At 53.0% G+C, this 5,734-nt stretch overlaps 1 pseudogene; it reads right to left on the bottom strand.

The window, feature by feature from the left end:
* Nucleotides 1-951: 951 nt before the first annotated feature.
* On the bottom strand, nucleotides 952-1,047 carry LOC144756913 (U6 spliceosomal RNA; annotated as a pseudogene).
* Nucleotides 1,048-5,734: the final 4,687 nt, after the last annotated feature.

Here is a 5,734-nt window from a genome sequence, read left to right as displayed (position 1 = left end):
CACGCCCGTGCCCTGCATCGCCACCGCGTGCGGCCGTATACCTGTACTCAAATCTTTTTCTTCTGTTAGCACAACTGCTGTTCGCCCTTCACCCGCGGTGATTGTCTGCCCTGTAATACAAAGAAAAACGTTTAAAAACAGTTCACCCCCCCCCTCCAGCTCTTCACCCCGAAGCACGGGCCCTGCTCCAGTCTGCTCGGGCACTCTATTAATCAGCCCGTGCTGGCCCCCCCACTACATGACATAACCGCAACATACATAAAGCAGGGGGGGGGCTCAGTACCCCAAACAACAGCAGGAGGAGCAAGATAGACAATTAGTTTTAAAACCATGCTGTCCAATCTCAGGCCGCATCCAGTTCGCTCGGTCAGCAAAGGTAGAGCTGACGTCAGGGGAGTGGCCAAAAAGTCCCATCATTCTGACCCTTCTGCGTTGTTCTATGCAGTAACCTGTGTACACTCTACTATTCACTTGTGTATAGCGATGGTACTACTCACTAGTATAAGCCGCAGACCTTTGTACCATCTACCATTTCCACGTTACCTCCTCTGTAAAACGTGTGATCCTTAGCCCTATGCTTTGCAACTGGTTCTTATGTAAAACGCTCCGACACCTTCAGGTGAAGTCTGCGCTAATGCACTGCATCCATTGACTAACCTAAAGAACGACCGCTTATGACCTCGGTTCACCGACAATGCACCCATGCACTAGGTTCCATTCCTACTACGACGCCGAAGCTCTCAAGCCCCGGATGGGAGGGCGTGCTAACTATAAACGGAACCCCTAAAGCGCCTCAATTATCACGGAAGGGCCTCAGCTCGCGCCCCCACCCGACATTTCTGACCGCACCCCGCCCCTCCTAAGCCCTACGTGGGCGGGGGCAAGGGGGGAAACGCCGCAGGAGACGCGCCTCCCAATATGCACACCCGGGCCCAACCGTGGGCGGGGCCCGCTAAATATGGACGCTTCATCATTTTGTGTGTCACCTTTGTGCAGGGGGCATGCTAGTCTTCTCTGCATGCTCAGGTTTTCTAATTGAGAGCAATTTTGGGGAAATGGAACCGTAATAAGCAAAGGCATGCCTTTCCAGAAGAACGCTGCAGCAAAGAATTGTTTCGGACTGGAAGCTATTACGCTCCGGTCTGAAAGCCAAAGCTTGAAATGCCTCAAGAATTTTGCCCCCAGATATGCCTCCAGTCTATCCCCCCAAGGCACTGCAAACAGAGAACTCTAGCCCCAACGGCACCATCCACACTCTCTTCAGAGGGCCAAATCAACTCACTGTGAACTTCTGCAACCATGCCCCCAGACACACCTCCCTTTTTGTTAGCGACGGGGAACCAAGTGATTTGCCTCTGATATTACGTCGGCGCCGGCCCTCGAGGTCGAGCGTCCCAGCCGCCAGGACAGCTCCCCTCTCCCCACTAAGAGCATGGCCTGGGGGGTGGGGGAACAACCACGATGGAGCAAGGGGGATGCAGGCAGCGGTACAGGGCAACTCCCCAAGCACCAATTCGGGACCCGGAGCTGGTGGGGGCAAGGGGGACGCGGGCAGCGGCACAGGGCAACTGCCCCCACGACGCGTGCCGGCCTCATCGCGGGCGGGGCCCAACACAAGCCTGCCCTGGGCGACCGGGGGAGGCCGGGGCCGCACACCGGCATCAGTTCGGGCCCCGGCGCTGGCGTGGGCACAAGGAGGCCACATCGTACCCCTTGAAACCTTCACAACGCTCGAGAAGGGCGCGCCTGCAGCCCGCCCCCTGCACTACTCGCCTTACACGAATTGTGAATATGAGCGGGGGGTGGGCCGCGAGGGCCATGCCCAGTAAGGAGCTCCTAACGAGATAGCACATAGCTACCGAGGCCGAACAAGGTTCCTCCCAGACCAAGGGAGCGCCCTAGCCGTTCAGCCACCCCTTCCACCGTGTGAAAAGGGGGGGTAAATCACTTCGAAATCCCCCCCTGCGTCCACACGGGCGCGCCTGCTATGCAGCCCCTCCAGCTATAGCGCCCACCTGTAAAGTGCTGTACCGGATGGTTAGCCTCACCTCAGCGGCCCGCTGATATGCGGGCCGCCCGGCCCCGCTGCGACCCCCATAAGGGGGGGAGCGGGAACGAGGGAGCACAGTGCAATCGCCACGAGCGTGCACCAGTTCGCCCCTGCCCCAGCGTCCCACGCTAAGCAGGCTGCCCGGCCCAGTTGCGACCCCCATAAGGGGGGGCATGGGCACGAGGCGGGGGATAGCCATAAACTAACCTTTCCTTCCGAAATTGGTGCAGCACAGCAGGCGGGGGCAGCAACGACCGGCAAAGAGGTCGATTGTGGGGCTGCCCAGGCCTAAATACCCCACCTGCCCCCCAAGGCCCGCCCTCCCCAGGATGTGCATGAGAGGCTGCCTGCAGCCGCGGGAGGGGCCAGGGGGCTGCCAGAGCCTCCCCCTCTCCGAGGGCTGAGGGAGGGGAGGGGGGCTCCGACTAGTGGGAACTAGGGGGCTGCCCTGCTAATGTCCCCCTGTGGGGGACGCGGGCAGCGGCAGTGTCCTAGCCTGATATCACCTGAGGAGTCCACAGTAGTTGTCTTTAATGAAATTCAGATTCTCTTGGCAGGGTAATTAGGAGAATCGCTATTTCATTACAAAACCGGAGGCTACCATTATGCATGTTTGTAGCTACATCTGACATGTGTTCTATTGGCTTACAGTAATGCTTACAGTAATGCTTTACATATGTAGAGGCGTTTGACCAATCAGTGGCTCTAAGGATGTCCTCTAGTCTGCCGCCTTTCCAGAGGGATTGGCTAGTCATCGAGGGATTGGTCACCGTTAAGAGCTGTTAAAGCTACTGCGATACATTTTTCGAAAGCGACTTCTGCTTGCATAAATGTAGGATTTTAATAAAGACAAGGAAACCCAAAGGGTGACTAAGGACCCTAGGTATCAGTTATTTAAACAAACAATGTCCTTAGTATAAAGCTATAAAGGCAAATGATGATCTAGACCAAGATGGGTGCTATACAAATCCTATCTCCAGCTGGACATGGAATTTTAATGTCTCAATGTATTTAGAAGTGACAATTAATATGCAAACAACAGTAAAACGGGACGCAATCCTGCACTCAGTACAGAAAACAAGGAACAAAAAATTGGAACAAAAAACAGAACAAACAAAATACAGGCAAAAGACTGGAGCTGTGTTCGCTTGCGCTAATCATACAATGTGACAAGTAAACTAAATAGTAACCGCAATAATTTAGAAATAATCAGGGAAACAAACAATAGGGACATGTCAATGTCAAGGGATTATTGTGAGATGGAACATTTTTAAAAACAATTCAGATTATTGAGACGAAAAACGGTTTTAGCAACCACAAGTCAGCAACTGGGTTTAAATGAGGCACCACAGAAATTAGGACTAGTAACACGGGTCACTTTAAAATCCAGAAAACGTGAGGCAATTAAGCATTCGGCGGGTGACGAGAGAAATGAAATGTTAAGAGTCTGAGTGATTTATACGGAAATAAGTAGCTGTGAAGTGTGGGTCTTGAAACAACTCAATGTGAAAAATTGGCAACCCGAACCGGATACAGTTATCTAGAAGACTATAGCCGGGCTGATGGCGTCTGGAGTTGCGGCAAGCACTATCGAGTATAGATGGTAGGCAAAGCATGGTTGGAGGGAATAGATGTGCAATTGCGGGCCAATTTGTCGTCAGTGTTTGTGAAGGTGGCATGCCAATTCTACGATGCGATTATAAGATGAAAGGATAAGGCTCAAAGGGTGGTATGCGTGATGACAGCTTACCGGAAGGTAGAGCTGGTTGCGATTACAGTGTCGGAAAGGATTTGCGGGCCCAAGGGGCGCTAATTTCAGATCTGGTCACTGCACGTTTCTGGGGAAGGAATTTAGAAAAGGCAACCTAAGAGTAAAAAGGAATTCAGCTTCCTAAATGTCAAATCACCCCATACCCCGGTGATATACACCTTGCCGAAGGTACACAAAAATCACACCAACCCTCCATCGTTTCCGCCTGTGGTTCTATCTTAGAACCATTTCAAGTTCAAGTTCAAAATTTTTTATAGCGCACTACTCACCCAGAGGGTCTCAAGGCGCTTGTGGGAGGGGGGGACTTTACTTATCGAAAATCCAAGTTTTAAGTTGTTTTCTGAAGGAGAGGTGGTTCTGTGTAAGGCGGAGGTGGGTGGGGAGAGAATTCCAGGTAGGAGAAGGATCTTCCCCCCATGGTGGATCTATGGATGCGTGGAATTGCGGCGAGGGCTTGATGTGATGATCGTAGTTGGCGGGTGGGGATGTAAAAGGACAGGCACGTGTTGAGGCATTCGGGTCCTAGGTCGTAGAGGGCTTTGTGTGCATGGGTGAGGAGTCGGAACGTTATCCTCTTGTTGACGGGGAGCCAGTGGAGGTCTTTCAGGTGATCGGAAATGTGAGCTTGGCGGGGGATGTCTAGTATGAGTCTGGCTGAGGCGTTTTGGATGCGTTGGAGTTTTTTCTGTAGTTTGGCTGTGGTTCCGGCGTAAAGGGTGTTTCCGTAATCCAGTCGGCTTGTGACCAGTGCGTGGGTGACCGTTTTTCTTGTCTCGGTGGGGATCCAACGGAATATTTTTTTGAGCATGCGTAGGATGTTAAAGCATGATGATGAGACGGCGTTGACTTGTCTGGTCATCGAGAGGGAGGAGTCCAGGATGAAGCCCAGGTTACGTGCGTGGTCCATTCGTATGGGTGCTGTTCCCAGGGCCGGTGGCCACCATGAGTCGTCCCAAGCGGAGGGGGATGAGCCTAAGATTAGGACTTCCGTTTTGTCCGAGTTCAGTTTTAACCGGCTGTTCTTCATCCACTCGGCTACATCTTTCATTCCTTCGTGTAAGTTGGTTTTGGCGGTGTTTGGGTCTTTGGTGAGGGAGAGGATCAGCTGGGTGTCGTCTGCGTAGGAGATGATGTTGAGGTTATGTTGGCGCGCGATGGATGCGAGGGGCCTCATGTATACATTGAAGAGGGTGGGACTGAGTGAAGATCCTTGTGGTATGCCGCAGATGACTTCAGTGGGCTCCGATCTGAAAGGGGGAGGCGGACTCTCTGGGTTCTTCCGGTGAGGAACGAGATGATCCAGTCCAGTGCTTTTCCTTGTACTCCGACGTTGCTGAGGCGTTGTATGAGGGTGCTATGACAGACTGTGTCGAAGGCTGCGGAGAGGTCAAGTAGGATGAGGGCATCTGTTTCTCTGTTGTCCAGTAGTGTTCGAATGTCGTCTGTTGCTGCGATGAGGGCGGTCTCGGTGCTGTGTTTGGCTCGGAAGCCGGACTGTGAGGGGTCGAGGGATTTGTTGGATTCGAGGAAGGCGGCGAGCTGATTGTTGACGCCTTTCTCAATAACTTTGGCAGGGAATGGGAGGAGCGAGATGGGGCGGTAGTTCTTGAGTTCAGTGGGGTCTGCTGTGGGTTTCTTCAGGAGGGCGCTGAGTTCTGCATGTTTCCAGCTTTCCGGGAAGGTAGCGGAGTTGAGGGAGCAGTTGATGGTGTCTCGGAGATGGGGTGCAATGATGGAGTCTGCTTTGTTGAAAATTTAGTGGGGACATGGGTCGGTTGGCGATCCTGAGTGGATGGAGTTCATCAGGTTGATGGTGTCTTCAGTGGTGATTGGGTTCCAGGCGCAAAGGATGTTAGAGGGGGGTATTGGTTCGGGGGGGGTGGAGTGGACTGGTCTCCGGACTGGTTTTCAAA

The sequence above is a fragment of the Lissotriton helveticus genome, chromosome 5_1 (assembly GCF_964261635.1).
Source record: "Lissotriton helveticus chromosome 5_1, aLisHel1.1, whole genome shotgun sequence".
Classification (NCBI taxonomy): Eukaryota; Metazoa; Chordata; class Amphibia; order Caudata; family Salamandridae; genus Lissotriton; species Lissotriton helveticus.
The sequence above is the reverse complement of the archived record's forward strand: the minus strand, read 5'-3'. Positions and strand labels throughout refer to the sequence as shown.